General features: G+C 43.8%; 1 pseudogene; it reads left to right on the plus strand.

Moving 5' to 3' along the window:
• The first annotated feature begins 595 nt into the window (after nucleotides 1-595).
• LOC121846212 lies at nucleotides 596-9791 on the plus strand (annotated as a pseudogene).
• Nucleotides 9792-21416: the final 11625 nt, after the last annotated feature.

Consider the following 21416-nt stretch of genomic DNA (forward strand, 5'->3'; position numbering starts at 1 on the left):
TATTTGACTCTAAATTAGAAGGGGGAGAGAATTTCAGCAGGCAAGAAAATGGCCTTGCCTAAATCCCCCTTCTAATTTCGTTAATTTTGTCAGTAGAGTCAAACACTTTCTGTTGCACACATCAGAGTTAAATTCTACCTATAGAACAAACGTCATGTCAGGATAGGCAACCGAAATTAATAATTAATGTATGTGTGTTGTATTAAATATAGAGGGAGGTAAATGTAGGCAAGCAATAAACATTTCAGAACAACTACTAGTCGAATAAGACATGGGAGAGATTACGAATGTTGGCAAATAGATTTATTTATAGACTAATACACTTGAAACAAATAGCCAAACCGAAAACTGCAGACATTACTAGTGCCTACCCTGTGATCAAACGGCCATAAAAAAAAAACATGAAACGCAGCCTAACGTGATCATTGACAGCTGCCTTGAAGGACACAAATAAAAAATTGCTTTCTGCTTCTAAGATCAGTGGCTAAACTGACAACGGGTGAAGAGCAGAAATCTCAACTAGCAAGCAAGTCGCAGCAATGAAGAATTTAGTGTGTGCGTGTTCAAGCGAAGGGGGAATTCTGGCAGGGGGAGATTTTAGGCACGACACCGGTCTCTCAGGCGGTCTGATGAGGGTGGGAGATCCGAGGATCTGAACCCGAGGTAGATGCCACCGGAGAGGGAGAACCGAGCACAAAGACGCAGGTACCTCCGGATCCGATCTTGAATGTGAAGCCCCCAAGGAAGAAGGCGCCGGAACGGTAAAGCTGTTTCTGGTCTTTGTCAGATCCGGGTTCAACATCTCCATGGAAACTTCCGTTGGCAGAGGACGCTTTCTATGACTTCCACGGCGAGTGACGTACATCCATGGCTGGTTGGTTGGGTCGAGAACGTCTCCGTTCTCCAGGGAAGGGGGAGACCCCTTCGGGGATGGAACCCTGCAGAGCACCGGCCAGTCGGCTGTATAGAGCCGACAGGCGGCGAAACTTCCACCAGACCAGTGCCGCGTTCGGCAACTGGGTTGGAAGAAAGATAAAAACTAGGCGGGCGTGTGTTCCCCAGTAGCTTGTGTATGTTTGCTACTTGCTTGTTACGAGTAGCCACTTCGCTCCTGTAGTCCTCCATAAGCAAGCAGTTGCTACATTGAAAGTCAGCGCGGTCCACATTGACCCGGAACAAAGCAAAGTAAACACGGTTCCCGCAGCGCTATAAACGTTCAATAGTGGCCTGCATTTGACACCTCCGAGCCAGCTACCGCAGTGTCTCTCCCCCTATGCGGTCTGGCAGTTACATTGATTTCTAATGTAACTGCGCGCTATTGAAGTTGGTGGATCAGACCATCTACTAATGGGGTGCGTTTTCACATGTTACGGTCAATTCGGAGGAGTTCACGCTATGGAGAGTGAAACGAACGGAAACATCTCTTCCCAGCTTCACCTGAACAACCGCATTAACGCGAATGACAGGTAACGCGTATATTTCCATGTGTCTTGTAAATAATGTTTTAATTACAGCCGACCTATGTATGATGACCACCTAAATATAGACAATATACTACGGTTGTGACGAAAAAAATACTTGTTTACTGTTCTAATTATGTTGGTAACAAGTTTATAACGCCTACAAGGCACCTCTGGGTAATGATCAAAACAATAAATTACATATTTATCTTTTAAGGATGTTTGACCTCTCTCTCGGGATCTTTCCTCGTTTGGCTTGGTTTTTGCTCCAATCAGCTTGTCTCGGGTTGTAATTTCACACGGGTTGATTCAACAGCATATTTTCTGATCCTATAGCTAGCTACCTGTCACAGAAATCCCACCTAGTCTGGGTTAATGTAGCTAAGGCTTGGCCAATGTCAGGTCATCTGACTATCACTGTGCTATTACAGGCTGTGATCAATACAGTCTGCTGGGTCTGAAATGTGGGTCATATAGATCTGAATGATCCATAGTTATTTAAGTGTGTGTGTCTCTTCCCGGACTGACCCTGTCTCTATAGGGTTGACACCTATGGGTTTGAGAAGCCTGAGGGTTATGAATCCTATGAGGAGATGATGGCTCAATATGTAGCCGTTCTCACCAGGCAGTCTGTCAAGTGGTCCAAACTCCTGCAGGGGAAAGTGCACGTGGAAAATAACCTGAAGGGTGAGACACACACATACAGAGCGAGAGGGAGAAACACACGTTTACATTTGAGTTAGCAGACACTCTTATCCAGCGCAACTTACAGTAGTGAGTGCGTACATAAAAAAAAGAAAGTTGGCTTTAGTCATGGTTTCGGTTCCCTTAGTGAAGCGGTATGTGCGTAAGGGTGTGCCCAACGAGTACCGAGCCCAGATCTGGATGGCAGCCAGCGGGGCCCAGGAACACCTGGAGAAGAACCCGGGGTACTACCACTCTCTGCTGGGCACCGAGCAGCAGCACGACGCCAAGCTGGAGGAGACAGTCCGCATAGGTAGTGTAACTATATTCACATGATTGTAATCACCTCTACTTAACTCAGCTCACCTGCCGTGGATGCATCTGGAACATGTTCATTAGGCCACGCAATATAAAATGTTTTATAGTGTTTTGCAACAGAAAACAGAAATGAGTGCTTTTGAGGTCCCTGTTACTGTCAATTTTCTTCAGTTTTGTTCCCTGATGATCAAGACCCTGATGATTCCTTTATGATTGGTTGATGGTTGAGTGTCCTGTCTTGGTAGACATGCACAGGACATTCCCCAAAACGTGCAGTTCCGGAAGAGCTCTGAGCCCTGTCTGCAGAAGGCTCTGTACAATGTGCTGCTGGCGTACGGACACCACAACCAGGTTGTGGGATACTGCCAGGTACTGGGCCTTATATCAAATCAAATTTTATTCCTCACATGCACGTGTTTAGCAGATGTTATTGCGGGTGTAGTGAAATGCATGTGCTTCTAGCTCCGACAGTGCAGCAATATCTAACAAGTAATATCTAACAATTACACAACTTACACCCAATACACTCAAATCTAGTAAAGGACTGGAATTAAGAATATTTAAATATTTGGACGAGCGATGTCAGAGCGGCATAGACTAAGATACAGTATATGAGATGAGTGATGCAAAATATGTAGACATGATTAAAGTGACTAGTGTTCTGTTTATTAAAGTGGCCAGTGATTTCAAGTCTATGTATATAGGCAGCAGACTCTATGTGCTAGTGATGGCAACACTGTACTATAAACCAGGGTTCTAACACCCTGTTCCTGGAGAGCTAACCTCCTGTAGGTTTTAACACCAACCGTCTTCCTGGAGAGCTAACCTCCTGTAGGTTTTAACACCAACCATCTTCCTGGAGAGCTAACCTCCTGTAGGTTTTAACACCAACCGTCTTCCTGGAGAGCTAACCTCCTGTAGGTTTTCACTCCAACCCCAGTTGTAACTAACCTAGTTCGGCTTATCAACCAGCTAATTATTAGAATCAGGTGCACTCGATTAGGGTTGGAGTGAAAACCTACAGGACGGTAAGTTTCCAGTAACATGGTTGGAGAGCTGCTCCTGGTATAAATAATCTGTTAACTGAGTGGATTTCACTTGTCTCCTGTGTCTGACTAACCTTGTGTGTATTGTACCTCTACTGTCGCCTCTTCTGTTTGTGCCTGTTCTGTCCCCAGCCATAACTGCTTATACCTCACCTGTTCTCTATAGTGTGTGTGTGTGTGTTGTGTGCATACCATGTGTGCACAGGTGTGTGTGTGTGTGTGTGTGTGTGTGTGTGTGTGTGTGTGTGTGTGTGTGTGAAGGGAGTTATAGTTTCTCTCTCTATTCTAGGGTATGAATTTCATTGCAGGCTACCTCATCATCATCACTAAGGATGAAGAGAAGTCCTTCTGGCTGATGGATGCTTTATTGGGAAGAATACTCCCGGTTAGTACCACACACTCCTGTTGTGTCTGTCTGCTCGTCTGTGTTTGTATGCCTGTGTGCATAAGTGGTTGTGTAAAGAGGATGTGTGTGGTGAGGTGTTATTAGTTTTAAATATTGTGTGTAACAGTGATAACACCAAGTAAAACTGAAATCATAACTTAAAACTAAAATATTCATTAACAAACTTCTTATAGCTTATTAGACACATTTCCACTTCCTGAACACATACAGTGCCTTCAGAAAGTATTCATACCTCTTGACTTATTCCACATTTTGTTGTTACAGCCTGAATTCAAAATTGATTAAATATAATTATTTCTTCTCATCCATTTACACACAATACCCTATAATGACTAAGTGAAAAACTTGTATTTAGACATTTTTGCTAATTTATTCACAATAAAATACAGAAATATCAAATGTACATCAGTATTCACACCCCTGAGTCAATACTTTGTAGAAGCACCTTTGGTGACAATTACAGCTTTGAGTCATCTTGGGTATGTCTGTGTCAGCTTTGAGTCATCTTGGGTATGTCTGTGTCAGCTTTGAGTCATCTTGGGTATGTCTGTATCTCCCAGTCCCTGTTGCTGAAAAGCATCCCTATATCATGATGCTGCCACCACCATGCTTCACAGTAGGGATGGTGTTAGATGGGTGATGAGCTGTGCATGGTTTTCTCCAGACATAGCACTTTGCATTCAGGCCAAAGAGTTACATTTTTATCTCAGACCACAGAATCTTGTGCCTTATGATCTCAGTCTTTCACGTGCCTTTTTACAAACTCCAGGTGTGCGGCCATGTGCCTTGTTCTCAGGAGTGGCTTCCGTCTGGTCACTCTCCCATAAAGCCTAGATTGGTGAAGTGCTGTAGAGACTGTTGTCCTTCTGGCAGGTTCTCCCAGTACCCATCTACCAATAGGGCCCCTTCTTTGCAAGCCATTGGAAAACCTCCCTGCTCTTTGTGGTTAAATCTGGGTTTGAAATTCACTGCTCGACTGGCACCTTACAAATAATTGTATGTGTGGGGTACAGAAATTAGGTATTGTAGTCATTCAAAAATCTGGTTAAACACTATTATTGCACACTGAGTGAGTCCATGCAACTTGTGACTTCTTAAGCTAATTTTTACTCCTGAACTTATTTAGGCTTGCCATAACAAAGGAGTTTTGAATACTTATTGACTTCATCTTTTATTATTTATTTTTTTATTCATTTGTAAACATTTCAAAATTCATAATTCTATTTTGACATTATGGGGTATTGTGTGTAGGCCAGTGACACAAAAATCACAATAAAATGTTACATTCGGCCTGTAACACAACAAAATGTGGACCAAGTCAAAAGGTGTAACTACTTCCTGAAGCCACTGTACATACAGTAGTTGTAGACCTATTTGTTTGTGGAAGGCTCTATTGCTGTGTGCTTCTGTGCAAAAGCACCATGATCACGTGGCTTGTGGTAAGACCCTGTTTTGTTGTTGGTTTGTCAGGCTCACATTACAAGATTAATAACCACAGGATGTTTCTCAGGATATACAGTGGGGCAAAAAGTATTTAGTCAGCCACCAATTGTGCAAGTTCAAACAGGTGTCATTAATACAGGTAACGAGTGGAGGACAGAGGAGCCTCTTAAAGAAGAAGTTATAGGTCTGTGAGAGCCAGAAATCTTGCTTGTTTGTAGGTGACCAAATACTTATTTTCCACCATAATTTGCTAATTAAATTCATTAAAAATCCTACAATGTGATTTTCTGGATTTTTTTTTCTAATTTTGTCTGTCATAGTTGAAGTGTACCTACAGGCCTCTCTCTCATCTTTTTAAGTGGGAGAACTTGCACAATTGGTGGCTGACTAAATACTTTTTTGCCCTACTGTATACCATTTATGTACCACACACACCTTTAAGCTCATCATATGCTGCTGCTACAGTTTTATTTTTTTACTCTTATTATTATCTATCCTGATGCCTAGTCACTTTACCCTGCCTTCATGTACATATCTACCTCAAATACCTTATTATTATCTATCCTGATGCCTAGTCACTTTACCCTTCCTTCATGTACATATCTACCTCAAATAACTTATTATTACCTATCCTGATGCTTAGTCACTTTACCCTGCCTTCATGTACATACAGTGCCTTGCGAAAGTATTCGCCCTTTGAACTTTGCGACCTTTTGCCACATTTCAGGCTTCAAACATAAAGTTTTAAAACTGTATTTTTTTGTGAAGAATCAACAACAAGTGGGACACAATCATGAAGTGGAACGACATTTATTGGATATTTCAAACTTTTTTAACAAATCAAAAACTGAAAAATCGGGCGTGCAAAATTATTCAGCCCACTTAAGTTAATATTTTGTAGCGCCACCTTTTGCTGCGATTACAGCTGTAAGTCGCTTGGGGTATGTCTCTATCAGTTTTGCACATCGAGAGACTGAAATTTTTTCCCATTCCTCCTTGCAAAACAGCTCGAACTCAGTGAGGTTGGATGGAGAGCATTTGTGAACAGCAGTTTTCAGTTCTTTCCACAGATTCTCGATTGGATTCAGGTCTGGACTTTGACTTGGCCATTCTAACACCTGGATATGTTTATTTTTGAACCATTCCATTGTAGATTTTGCTTTATGTTTTGGATCATTGTCTTGTTGGAAGACAAATCTCCGTCCCAGTCTCAGGTCTTTTGCAGACTCCATCAGGTTTTCTTCCAGAATGGTCCTGTATTTGGCTCCATCCATCTTCCCATCAATTTTAACCATCTTCCCTGTCCCTGCTGAAGAAAAGCAGGCCCAAACCATGATGCTGCCACCACCATGTTTGACAGTGGGGATGGTGTGTTCAGGGTGATGAGCTGTGTTGCTTTTACGCCAAACATAACGTTTTGCATTGTTGCCAAAAAGTTCAATTTTGGTTTCATCTGACCAGAGCACCTTCTTCCACATGTTTGGTGTGTCTCCCAGGTGGCTTGTGGCAAACTTTAAACAACACTTTTATGGATATCTTTAAGAAATGGCTTTCTTCTTGCCACTCTTCCTTAAAGGCCAGATTTGTGCAATATACGACTGATTGTTGTCCTATGGACAGTCTCCCACCTCAGCTGTAGATCTCTGCAGTTCATCCAGAGTGATCATGGGCCTCTTGGCTGCATCTCTGATCAGTCTTCTCATTGTATAAGCTGAAAGTTTAGAGGGACGGCCAGGTCTTGGTAGATTTGCAGTGGTCTGATACTCCTTCCATTTCAATATTATCGCTTGCACAGTGCTCCTTGGGATGTTTAAAGCTTGGGAAATATTTTTGTATCCAAATCCGGCTTTAAACTTCTTCACAACAGTATCTCGGACCTGCCTGGTGTGTTCCTTGTTCTTCATGATGCTCTCTGCGCTTTTAACGGACCTCTGAGACTATCACAGTGCAGGTGCATTTATACGGAGACTTGATTACACACAGGTGGATTGTATTTATCATCATTAGTCATTTAGGTCAACATTGGATCATTCAGAGATCCTCACTGAACTTCTGGAGAGAGTTTGCTGCACTGAAAGTAAAGGGGCTGAATAATTTTGCACGCCCAATTTTTCAGTTTTTGATTTGTTAAAAAAGTTTGAAATATCCAATAAATGTTGTTCCACTTCATGATTGTGCCCCACTTGTTGTTGATTCTTCACAAAAAAATACAGTTTTATATCTTTATGTTTGAAGCCTGAAATGTGGCAAAAGGTCGCAAAGTTCAAGGGGGCCGAATACTTTCGCAAGGCACTGTATCTACCTCAAATACCTTATCATTATCTATCCTGATGCCTAGTCACTTTACCCTGCCTTCATGTACACAATCAAACCTCAAATACCTTATTATTATCTATCCTGATGCCTAGTCACTTTACCCTGCCTTCATGTACATATCTACCTCAAATACCTTATTATTATCTATCCTGATGTTTAGTCACTTTACCCTGCCTTCATGTACATGTCTACCTCAAATACCTCATACCCCTGCACATTGATCTGGTACTTACTGTATACAGCTCCATTCTTGTGTATTTTATTCCTCGCGTTAATATATTTATTTTTATTATATTGTTTTAACTCTGCATCATTGGGAAGGGCTATAGAGTATACACCCATTGTATTCAGCGCATGTGACAAATAAAATTAGATTTTACACACACACACACACACAACCTCATCTCACACAAACAGAACTGAATTAACCTGAGCTGTCCATGTTGTTGTAGACTACTACAGCCCGGCCATGCTGGGGTTGAAGACGGACCAGGAGGTGTTGGGGGAGCTGGTAAGGGTCAAAGCCCCAGCCGTGTGGCAGACCATGGTCCAACACAACGTCATGTGGACCTTGGTGGTCTCCCAATGGTTCATCTGCCTCTACATCGACGTTCTGCCTGTAGAGGTGAGGGTCTGGGGGGTGGGGGTGTTTCCGTGTGCTTGTTGACACAGGACCCAGACTGAAATACTGTCATCACCACCCTCTGTAAGATAACGATTATCTTTGTCTTTCTCACATCTCTTGTCTTCCCTAGACAGTTCTGCGGATCTGGGATTGCCTGTTTTACGAGGGTTCTAAGATCCTGTTCCGCGTGGCCTTGACTCTGATTCGCCACCACCAGGCTGAGATCCTGCAGGCCCGCTCCATGGTCGAGGTGTGTGAGTGCTTCAAACTGATCACTCAGGGAGCCTTTACATACGACTGCCACACCTTCATGCAGGTAAGGTTCTCCAAAAGAGAAAAGTAACCTTAGGCACAGATCTAGGGTCTGGGATTAGTGAATATTGGTAACTTAATCTGTTCCACAAACAGTTTACTAACTCCTTTCTCTTCTTCCTGATATTGACAGGAAGGCCTCCTTTCTCTTCTTCCTGATTGACAGGAAGGCCTCCTTTCTCTTCCTGATATTGACAGGATATCCTCCTTTCTCTTCTTCCTGATATTGACAGGAAATCTTCAGGGAACCAGGAAGTCTCTCCATGGCAACCATCACTAAGCTGCGGGAGACGTACAGAGAGCGTATCGTGGCGGAGGAGACCAGACTCTGCCCCTGACCACCACTAATAACCTCCCTAAAGCAATCGCCTTGCGGTTCACCTGGCCGTGTTCCAGGTCATTTTTGTTGCCCTGACGCTAAAAAGATTATTAGATCTCACAATCCCTGGGGAAATGTGTAATATCTTAGGAACCATATGATGACATCTGAGGTGCTAAAATGGTCTGAGCGATTGTAGTACCCCATCTAACTGAATATTATTTATTTGTTCTCAGGAAGCAATTCTTTGCATTGTAAAAAGCTAACTGTAATTGTCCTGTGGTAGTATCTTGGGAACAATAGGTTGGGGTTTGTTAGAATGGAGTTTATTTTTAAATATTTTTTTAACCTTTATTTAGTCCAGTTAAGAACAAATTCTTATTTTACAATGACAGCCTACCGGGGAACAGTGGGTTAACTGCCTTGTTCAGGGGCAGAATGACTCAGCTCAGGGATTCGATCCCGCAACCTTTTGGTTACTGTCCCAATGCTCAGACCACTAGGCTACCTGCCGCCCACAATATGTAAGCATAGGCTTGTTGGGTTGAAGATAATGAGGTGTCACCTCTGAAATGAAGTCACGGGCTGTAGTCCACGAAGTGTACACTTCCACCCAGGAATCGTCTGGGAAAATAAATTCCAGCCTATACTTACACCATCCAAATGCTTTAAATCCATGAAGAAGTGCATACTTAGGCCCGAATCCTAACTTGATCTGTGCATGTATGTTTCTGCGCTAATCTTCCATTGAATGCATGAATTATGCTTGTGCAATCATACCTCTATAGATTTTGACTTTAGGGTAAAAGGTTTTGGAATTGGACCTTTTTACTGTTTTGCCACAATAAAGAACTGCTCCCTGACAATTACCTTTTTTAGATGAAGTTAGTTACTGTCGGTTTAAAATGTGAGGATTTAAACAATGTAGCCATGGAGTCAACATGGGGGGACCAAATCTGCTGCCCCCCCCAGAAAAAAATCTAAATTTGAAAACGAATTTCCTGACATTCTAAAATATATTTTTAACAATTCACTTACACATGGGATTAACTTTTATATATTTTTTTACAATAAGGTTGAATAGTGTATTGTATTACATCGCTCTGTTATTCTTTACAAAATGTTCTTTTATTTTATTTCACCTTTATTTAACCAGGTAGGTTAGTTGAGAACACCTTTATTTAACCAGGTAGGTTAGTTGAGAACACCTTTATTTAACCAGGTAGGTTAGTTGAGAACACCTTTATTTAACCAGGTAGGTTAGTTGTGAACACCTTTATTTAACCAGGTAGGCTAGTTGAGAACACCTTTATTTAACCAGGTAGGTTAGTTGAGAACACCTTTATTTAACCAGGTAGGTTAGTTGAGAACACCTTTATTTAACCAGGTAGGTTAGTTGAGAACACCTTTATTTAACCAGGTAGGCTAGTTGAGAACACCTTTATTTAACCAGGTAGGTTAGTTGAGAACACCTTTATTTAACCAGGTAGGTTAGTTGAGAACACCTTTATTTAACCAGGTAGGTTAGTTGAGAACACCTTTATTTAACCAGGTAGGTTAGTTGAGAACACCTTTATTTAACCAGGTAGGTTAGTTGAGAACACCTTTATTTAACCAGGTAGGCTAGTTGAGAACACCTTTATTTAACCAGGTAGGTTAGTTGAGAACACCTTTATTTAACCAGGTAGGTTAGTTGAGAACACCTTTATTTAACCAGGTAGGTTAGTTGAGAACACCTTTATTTAACCAGGTAGGTTAGTTGTGAACACCTTTATTTAACCAGGTAGGTTAGTTGTGAACACCTTTATTTAACCAGGTAGGTTAGTTGTGAACAAGTTCTCATTTACAACTGCGACCTGGCCAAGATAAAGCAAAGCAGTGCGACACAAACAACACAGAGTTACACATAAACAAACGTACAATCAATAACACAGTATGTGCAAATGGCATAAGGAGGTAAGGCAATAAATAGGCCATGGAGCTGTTGGCCGGGGTTGGGATAGCCAGGAGGAAAGCATGGCCAGCCGTAGAGAAATGCTTTTGAAATTCTCAATTATCATGGATTTATCGGTGGTGACAGTGTTACCCTGCCTCAGTGCAGTGGGCAGCTGGGAGGAGGTGCTCTTGTTCTCCATGGACTTTACAGTGTCCCAAAACGTTTTGGCGTTAGAGCTACAGGATGCAAATTTCTGTTTGAAAAAGCTAGCCTTTGCTTTCCTGACTGACTGTGAGTATTGGTTCCTGACTTCCCTGAACAGTTGCATATCTCGGGGATTATTCGATGCTATTGCAGTCCGCCACAGGATGTTTTTGTGCTGGTCGAGGGCAGTCAGGTCTGGAGTGAACCAAGGGCTATATCTATTCTACATTTTTTGAGATGGTGAGGAAATTACTTTTCAAGAATGACCAGGCATCCTCGACTGACGGGATGAGGTCCATATCCTTACAGGATACCTGGGCCAGGTCGATTAGAAAGGCCTGCTCGCAGAAGTGTTTAAGGGAGCATTTGACAGTGATGAGAGGTGGTCGTTTGACCGCGGACCCATAGCGGATGCAGGCAATGAGGCAGTGATCGCTGAGATCCTGATTGAAAACCACAGAGGTGTATTTGGAGGGCAAGTTGGTCAGGATAATATCTGTGAGGGTGCCCATGGTTACAGATTTTGGGTTGTACCTGGTGTTTCAGTATGATATGTTAGATAAAGGAATAACGACAGACACCAATGTCAGGTTGAATAGCCTTGTTTGTGCCTTGTACGAATGGCTACAACTGGAGTCCGGGGAACAGTCCGGCTAGTCGATTGCCTATCAACTAGACTCCGTAACATCATCCTTTTCAATAGAAAGTGCAAACATAAAGGCATAACATTAAATTCTTAACAGTCAGGTCATAACAATAGAAAAAGCATTACATTTCTTTTTTACTTCAGTTGTCATCTTCCTTTTTTAATTTCAATTTAATTATTTAAGAACAAATATAGATTTTAATTAACCGAGGGCAAGTTAACAGTCCCTTGCTTACAGAGTAAGCCTGTCCGGTGGCTTGCACAGCCGACCCACCCGTGAGTAAGTATTGGCTCTGACAGGGGTAGGATTAGGGGCACGAGCTGGAGAGCTTGGTGGGGTAGAAGCCTCACCTTCAGTTGGCCCATGTCTCAATTCTGCACCCCTTACCCTTAGGCCTGGACTGTGATCCAGCTCATCTAGGTGAGTGTATGGCGTGTTCTGGTTTGTCTGCTCTGCTACGCGCAGATCCACCCGATTGCGACGATAGAGGGAGCCACCAACATCCACCAGGTAAGAACGTGGTGCAACTCTCTGCAGGCATGTGCCCAGCCTCCAAAGTCCTGTGTGGTCTCCCGGCAGCGGTTTCATTCTTATCGTTTCACCCACCTCCAGCTCTGGTAGGTCCCGAGCAGTCCGGTCGTAGAAGCACTTAGCGAGCTGCTTTCTGTGACGCAGTTTGTCCGTGACGCCAACCATGACGCAGGGCTCAAGTAGCTTGTTAGCTACGGGGATGGTAGTCTTCAGACGTCTGGACAGAAGGCGTTGTGCTGGGCTGCTGTCCATGTTTTCAGTGGGTGTGTTCCTCCACTGTAAGATCGCTTTCCATGGGTCGTTGCTTTCGCGCAAGGCCCTGCTTAACAGGTTTTTTGCAATCTTGACAGCTGATTCTGCCTTGCCATTTGCTTTTGGGTGTCTTGGAGAGGAGGTCACGTGGTCAAACTCCCATTCTGAGGCGAAACGCTTGAACTGTGCAGTGAATTGTGGGCCATTGTCCGTGATTACCTTGTCAGGCTGACCTTGCCTTGCAAACTGCGCCTTGCAGCACTTTATGACTGTCTCTGCAGACAAGTCAGGGAGCAGTTCAATTTCCCAAAAGTCAGAGTAGTGATCAACGATGAGAAGATAGTCCTTTTGTCTGTGGCTGAATAAGTCCATGCTGACGATTTGCCAGGCCCTTGTGGGCAGTTCGTGTGACATCATGGTTTCCTTTTGCTGTTCATGAGCGTACTCGTTGCATGTGGTACAGTTGCTGACAAAGTCTTTAATTTCTGCTTGCATGTTTGGCCAGTATAATGTTTCACGAGCCTGGCGGTAGCATGCATCACCTCCAACGTGACTGGAGTGTATGCGGGTAAGCATCTCTGGACGTAGTGATTTGGGAATAATGACCTTCTGACCTCTGAACAAGACGCCATTTTGCACGCTGATCTCATCTCGAAAGGTCCAGTATTCTCTCACTGTGAAAGGTGTCTCCTCTTTCAGGTATGGCCAACCTGCGAGGGCCATGGTCTTCAGTGACTGTAGGCGTTCGTCCTTGTCAGTGTGTTGCCTTATCTGGGCTAGGCGGTGATCTGTGACGTTTAAGTAGTCTGCCTGATTGATCTGTTGAACATCTTGTTGTTCCTGCTGTAGCGAACAGATGGCCTGCCGCTGATAGACAGTGCCTCTGCCTGTACATTGTGTTGTTGCCCTGCTCAGTGTGTCGCTGATGTACATCTCTGGTCCTGGCTTGTAAATGACCTTCAGGCTGAGTCCCAGGCATTCGCATGTAGAGCCTGAGAGGAGAGGATGTTGACTGGTTTTCACAATCTCAAACTCCAGCTTGTGTTTGCGTCCCCGAATAACGCATTCGGTCTCAAAGGTGCCCATAGAGCTCATTAGCTCTCCTGAGTAGAGCTTTAGTCTAGTATCGCTGGGCAATAGATGTGTGTCAGGTGCCAGATTGATTTTGTCTTTGTAGCTCATTACGTTGCATGTAGCACCAGAATCCAGTTGACATTGTTGTTGCTTGTTGTGTAATCGTAGTGTCACAAACCATTTCTTCCCTCTTGAGTGTACAGCCCCAATGGATTCATGCATGTAAATGTCACTTTCACTTTTCAGCTCTGAATATTGAATGACATCATCAACACAGTGAATCTTGCCCTCACTCACCCTTCTTTTGCTTTTGAGACACACTTTTGCAAAATGATTATTAGTTCCACAAGCTCTGCATGGTTTACCGTAGGCAGGGCAGTGCTCTTTGCCACGTGTGTGTGTATTCCCACAGTATTTACATGATACGGGGCTCTCTGTGTTCACCGTTCGTGGTGAATTGCTCTGCCTCGATTGGTTTAGTCTGAATGTCTGCCTAGCAACAGCGTGAACGGTATCAACGTCGGAGCGTGGGGTTTCGATTTCCATTGCTCTCATTCTCATGTCAGTGACTTCAGCAGTGCGGCACATTTCAATGGCAGTTACTAATGTTAAGTCTCTCTCTCTCAGTAGACGCCGGCGTGTATCCTCATTTGCAATTCCCAGCACTATTTTGTCACGAATCAATTCATCTTTCAATCCCCCGTATTCACAAGTGGCGGATTTCTCTCTCAACCAGGTTACAAAGTTGTGTACTGACTCACCCTCTTCCTGTTTACAGCTTCCGAAAACGAACCGCTCATAAATTACGTATCTGGCGGGTTTGAAGTAATTCTCCAATGCATCCAATATAGCCTTTGCATCACACTGTTGACGTGCTGTGAGGGTGAGATTGTGCCGGTAGATATGCCTGCATTCGCTGCCCATTAAACTCCTCAGAGTTGCCACTTGTACCTCGTTGGGTTTCTCATGTAGACCGGTCGCCAGCGCATAGTCCTCGAATTCATCCCTGAAGTTGTCCCAATTAGTATTCCAGTCCCCTGTGAGAACCATGGGATTTGGTGGCGGAATGTTCGCTGCCATAGCAATGGAATATGAGATTTCTTTGCCTTCAGTCATCAACGTAGGTAGTGATGCTAGCTAGGCAGCTAACAACGAGTTGATCAGTGTTGTGAGTAGGAAACGGTGTGTGTTCGCATATGGAACGTAACTGCGCCTATACTGTACTTAGCTACAAAAATAACAAACGTGTGTTTTCCGAGCCACTTCAGTGAGACAGTGAGAGACTTATTTCAGGAGAGATTAATTTTTTTAATTAGAAGCTCGAACTGTTTGGGCATAGACCTGGAAAGAATGACATTACTTTGTAAGCTATCTCTGCAGTAGATTGCAACTCCTCCCCCTTTGGCAGTTCTATCTTGATGGAAAATGTTGTAGTTGGGAATGGAAATCTTTTTTGGTGGCCTTCCTATGCCAGGATTCAGACACGGCAAGGACATCAGGGTTGGCAGAGTGTGCTAAAGCAGTGAGTAAAACAAACTTAGGGAGGAGGCTTCTGAAGTTAACATGCATGAAACCAAGGCTTCTTCGGTTACAGAAGTAAAAAAATGAGAGTGCCTGGGGACACGCAGGACCTTGGTTAACCTCCACAGCACCAGAGGAACAGAGGAGGAGTAGGATGAGGGTACGGCTAAAGGCTATCAAAACTGGTCGTCTAGTGAGTTGAGGACAGAGAATAAAAGGAGCAGATTTCTGGGCGTGGTAGAATAGATTCAGGGCATAATGTACAGATGGGTATGGTGGGGTACGGGTAATGTGGAGGTAAACCCAGACATTTTGTGACGATAAGAGAGATTCCATCACTGGACGTACTAGTTATGCTACTAGTTAGTACTACGTACGTGTAGGAGATGGGACAAAGAAGGTATCTGAGGCATGATGAGTGGGACTAGGGGCTCTGCAGAAAACTAAAACAATGATAACTATCCTAAACAACAATATTCAAGGCATATTGACATTTGAGAGAGACAAAGTGAGGCATAAAGCAATCACAGGTGTTGATTGGGAGAGCTAGCTAAGACAACAACGGGAAAGACAACAACAGCTAATCAGCTTAGACAACAACATGTAAATTGGCGATGAATGGGCAGAGAGGGTCAGTTAACTATACACAGGGCCTGAGTTCGAGGCTGGGGCTGACAGACAAACAAAAAAATGGAGTACCATGATTAATGAACAGTCCAGCAGGCATCAGCTATGTAGCCAAGTTATCTTGTTTCATTGTATGTAATGGCAGAGATTAGGGATGAATAAAGTATAACCATAATCATATAAACAGAACTCTATGCATTGTTATATGAATACAAGTCCAGATATTGTGGCCAAGGATTAGCAAATTGTTGTTTTTATTTACAAGTAAACTTGGGTGGGCAGCAGTGGTGTTTGCTCTGCTCTCCTCTCATCCTATCTTCTCCTCTCCAGCCCTCTTTCCTCCTCTCCTCTGGTCCTATATTCTCCTCTCCAGTAATTTCTTCTTCTCTCCTCTCTCCAGACATCTCTTCTCCTTTCCTCTGCTCTCCTATCCTCTAAAGGCAATGACATGTGTTTTGACTTGCCATTCAACAAGCAATTGATCCAAAGGCCTTTTTGTGCTTATCGTTGACACCAATAAAAGACTGGCCTATTCCTTCAAAGTCCAGTCTGTCCAGTCTCCCCTGGTGCACGTGACACATGGCCACATTATTCAGCCTTGTTTGACTCATGGATGATCTAAGCCATGTCTTCAGCCTCCTCAGGGCACTAAAACTCCTCTCAGCCTCTACAGAGGAGGCAGGGATGACCAGAAGAAGCCTTACTAAAGCTTCCAACTGACTGAAGAGACCACTCACCTCTGGCACCATTTCCCCAATAATGCTAGCAACATCTGAGCTCGTTTGATATGTGTAATTAGCCCCAAACATGGCCAGCTGCACCTGCAGTAGTCTTGAATTCAATTCAGGATACTGGTCTACCACCTTGTCCATGTCTCAGCGTAGCAGCACATTTTCAAGCTGTTGCAGTTTGTGGAAACCAGCTTAATCAAACCTCTCTATGAATTGAGTATTCACTGTGTCCAAGGCGTTGTAGAATTGGGCTCTGTACAAGGACTGGGCATCTGGATGGATATGGGCTGCAGCCTGACCGGTGTAACGCTTTGTAGGTTTGCGGATATGAAGCATCTGAATAGGTTGTAGGTCCAACTTTGTTGCCACAGCAGTTGCTTTTGTGAACAAGACATCAAAGTGCTCCTCTGTTCGCTTGTCCTGCATGCTTGTTTTGACATGGTCCACAGCCTCCAACATGCCTGAAACGGTCTGTTTCCTAAGCTGCAGGGAGATGTTCAGACACTCCAAATCCCCCATCAGGTCTTCAGCCATGACAAGGCCGAGCACAGTGTTCCCTTTTAGAAATGTTCCATGAAGACCATTAGCCTTAGTTGAAGTGTCAGATGAGCTGCGTGATGCCATTTCTTCAAGGGCTGTCAGCACTGACTCCTATTGGCTGAGAACTGAGCGGATGGCAGGGGTGCGAACAGTCCACCTGGTGGGACAGAGGTTTCAACAAGGTTTCAACAAACAATGCTTTGATTTTGCGATTTCCTGGAAAATCACCTTGAACTTGCCAGATTGATTAAAGAATCTCCCCCAATTCATGCACCAGACCCATTGAATCTCTTCCTAGTGGAGAGGCTACACAGGCAGCCTGCGTAACTAAGTTCACAAAGTGTGGATCGAGGTGACAATACATAGCCAGCGGTTGTTCTTTCCTTAAAATGTCTTGCACCCCCTGCAATCGTCCAGCCATGTTTTTGGCACCGTCATAGGTTTATCCTCGATGTTGGGACAGAGGAAGGCCTAGACGAATCATTACATCACATGCCATCTTGGCTATATTTTGCCCTGCCGTTGATGACACGTCGTAGAGCCCCAGGAATTGTTCCATTGGTTGTAGATCTGCATCTAGAGTCAAACATATTGACTCCTGATATATCCTGTGTACCATCAAACATATTGACTCCTGATCAACTCTTGATATATCCCTTGTACCATCAAACATATTGACTCCTGATATATCCTGTGTCCCATCAATGATAAGTGCGAACTGGACCACTGGCATTGACATTATTTCCCACAAGATTTCTTTCACGATTATATTCCCCACCAGCATCAAAATGCTGTTTTACCTTTGGGGACTGGTGAAATCAGTGACCTTTCAGCCAGGTGGTCAGCTCTGCATTGCCCAGCTGGTGCTTAAAATTGGCTTTGGGGTGACCAGTGAAATATACCTGCTGGAGCGCGTACTGCGGGTGGGTCCTGCTATGTTGACCAGTGAACTGAGATAAGGCAGGGCTTTACCTAGCAAAGACTTGTAGATGACCTGGAGCCAGTGGGTTTGGCGACGAGTATGAAACGAGGGCCAGCCAACGAGAGCGTACAGGTCACAGTGGTTGGTAGTATATGGGGCTTTGGTGACAAAAAGGATGACACTGTGATAGACTGCATCCAATTTGTTGAGTAGAGTGTTGGAGGCTATTTTGTAAATGGCATCGAAGATCAGTAGGATAGTCAGTTATACGAGGGTATGATCGGCAGCATGAGTGAAGGATGCTACTTTTGCGATATAGGAAGCCGATTCTAGATTTAATTTTGGATTGGAGATGCTTAATGTGGGCCTGGAAGGAGAGTTTACAGTCTAACCAGACACCTAGGTATTGGTAGTTGTCCACATATTCTAGGTCAGAACCGTCCAGAGTATTGATGCTGGACGTGCGGGCAGCGATAGGTTGAAGAGCATGCATTTAGTTATACTTGCATTTAAGAGCAGTTGGAGGCTACGGAAGGAGAGTTATGGCATTGATGTTCGTCTGGAGGTTAGTTAAGTGTCCAAAGAAGGGCCAGATGTATAGAGAATGGTGTCGTCTGCATAGAGGTGGATCAGAGAATCACCAGCAGCAAGGACAACATTGATGTATACAGGGAAGAGAATCAGCCCGAGAATTGAACCCTGTGGCACCCTCATAGAGACTGCCAGAGGTCCGGACAACAGGCCCTCCGATTTGACACACTGAACTCTGTCAGATAAGTAGTTGGTGAACCAGGCGAGGCAGTCATTTGAGAAACCAAGGCTGTCGAGTCTGCCGATAAGAATGTGGTGACTGACAGAGTTGAAAGCCTTGGCCAGGTCGATGAATACGGATGCACAGTATTGTCGCTTATCGATGCCAGTTTTTTTTCCATTTAGGACCTTGAGCGTGGCTGAGGTACACCCATGACCAGTTCGGAAACCAGATTTCACAGCGGAGAAGGTACGGTGGGATTCAAAATGGTCGGTGATGTTTGTTAACTTGGATTTCAAAGACCTTAGAAATGTGACCCCCCCCCCCAATCTATATTATAATTACGGCCCTGCTTTGTTCTCCCAGCATTGCGATTGGTTCCCAAATACAAGTCCTCTAGAATTAGAGCGAAAGGTGTTGGCAAACGCCAGAACGACAAATTAAGACACACCTCATTCCTTCAACTGATTTTATTTTATTGACCACTACACTTAAGAAAACAATTAAAACATTCTTAAATCCATATTCAATCACTACCTATGGATGTTAACACTTCTAGAAGAGGGGTGGAACAAAAACGCAGTTTCATTACTCCAAATAATGCATCCTCTGATCTTTCAACAGGCAAGGCAAGATCTCAGAACGACACCAAAGATCTTTATAACTAAACCAAGACAGACCACAGCCATGTATACATCTGGTGAAATATGGCTCATTGTTCTATGGTAACGCTGTGTAGAGACAAAAGGCTATGACTCTAATGACACCCAACTAAGATATGCACTACATGGGGAATAGGGTGTCATTTGAGACAGATTAAGAGTGCGAGTAACTCTAGAACCTTAGCATAGAGCCCATCCTTCAGATTAGAGTGTGCAAATCTAGAACATTAGCATAGATCCCATCCTTCTTGTAAGTGGGGAGGCACATATTCCATTTGGCTTAACATTATTTTGGGGTGGAGAAATGTCCTCCCTAAAAATGTTGCTGTTCTTTTGGCAGTAACTCCAACAGAACAATTTAAACAATAATATCTGGAATTGTAACTTGAGAAAACCACCTAATAAAGTGTGACTTCACTAAAAAGTGTCCCAAGTTACACAGGTGCATTTTGAGTTAGTGTTCAGCCATTTGTAAGCACCATAAAATTCAACTGTAACAACCCTCCCCTTAGTGTATCACTGGACGTACCATCAGTACATCCCCCCCCAGAAAAATAAATAAATCACGGTCGTAAAGCCAATTTATGCTTAGTCAGCAAATGTGATCAGAGGCTTCGTATGGAGGGTGTGAACCAATTGCGGAGCCTTGAGGCATGCAGAGGCCAAATCAAGCACATGCCTCTCAAAATGTTGTAATAATGGGGAGGACTCCGTATAGCATCACTTCCTTAACAGCTCGGCTTTGCTTCAGGAAGCACAACAAGTATGAATGTCCTGACTTCTGCAGAGGCCGTATCACCGTAAATGCTGCACAGCCAATGCAGATGTCGGATTGAATGAAGCGTGAAGCGCTGTTTAATACATGTACCTATAAGCAGTGGTATGCGGACCTCAACTGCTTCACCATCAAATGACCTTTACCCTTGTTCCTCAACCCAGTCCAAGAGGAACCCAAGAAGGTGCACAAAAAAAGTCCAACTAGGGGACCCCTAAGAAATGGATTAAGAAACACCATTCTGAAAACTGCCGCTGGTACCTAGCTTAGCCCCTAACCACAGATCTAGGATCAGATTTCCCAGCCCTAAATCATAGCCTTACCCATTAGGTGGATGCAAAAATATCTGACCCTCAAACTCAGGTTAGGGGAGACTTGCATCAACTCCATATTATATTCAGAATTAAAATGTATTATGTTTAATGATGTTGAAAACCTTAAGCAACAAGTTTGGTTGGAGCAACCAGCGACAGTCATAATATTCCCTTTACACAGGAGTAACAACGGCCTCCTATTACGTTGTGACTGACAAAATGGCCACCAACCAAAACAGAGAAGTAGCCATTAAACGGCAGCAGCAATGGTTGTACACAAACAATCCCTCAGAAATCCTGTTATTAAACACCAGTAAATGTAATGCATGATATGAAACCCTAGGCTACAAATAGCAGAGTGTGGATTATTATTCAGCATATGGTTATATGAGAACTCCACCCCACCCCCCACCATGTTGAGTGATGGTGTCTCTCAAGTAGAGGTCTTCATGGGTCCAAAAAGCTGGACCTGTTCCAAAATGGACCTGGGCTTTCCCTACTCGAACCCGATATGTATAAATACAATTTTTGAATTTAGTCAGAGACGCATTCCGAACGAACCCAGAGACAGCTAGAACCGTTCCGTATAGACCTGGTCAGATCCAGCACCGATCCGAGTGAGGGAAGCAACAGAAAACACTTTTTTAAAGCCGATAAAACGCGTGAGGGAGGTGCCGCTCCAGCAGGTGGGGGAGGGGCCGTACTGTGAGCGAGTGAGGGAGAGATGACAGCAACCAACCAATAGCTGCCATAGCTAAATGATTTATCAAATATGATTACGTAGTACCGGGCTTGACTGTATCAAACCGGGAGAAGCTAATTAAGCTAGCTGATATTAGCGAGCTAGGCTAACTGAGGCTGCAGTGCTTACACTTTCTCATCCTACACTTACAACTCCAGACTATTGTCGTTGTAGCCCATCCCTCTCCTTTAACTTGTAATTATATATCTCCTAACTTTTGCCACACAGGAAGGCTCTATGACTAGCCTATTGTAGCCT

The sequence above is a fragment of the Oncorhynchus tshawytscha genome, linkage group LG03 (genome assembly GCF_018296145.1).
Source record: "Oncorhynchus tshawytscha isolate Ot180627B linkage group LG03, Otsh_v2.0, whole genome shotgun sequence".
NCBI classification, from domain to species: domain Eukaryota; kingdom Metazoa; phylum Chordata; class Actinopteri; order Salmoniformes; family Salmonidae; genus Oncorhynchus; species Oncorhynchus tshawytscha.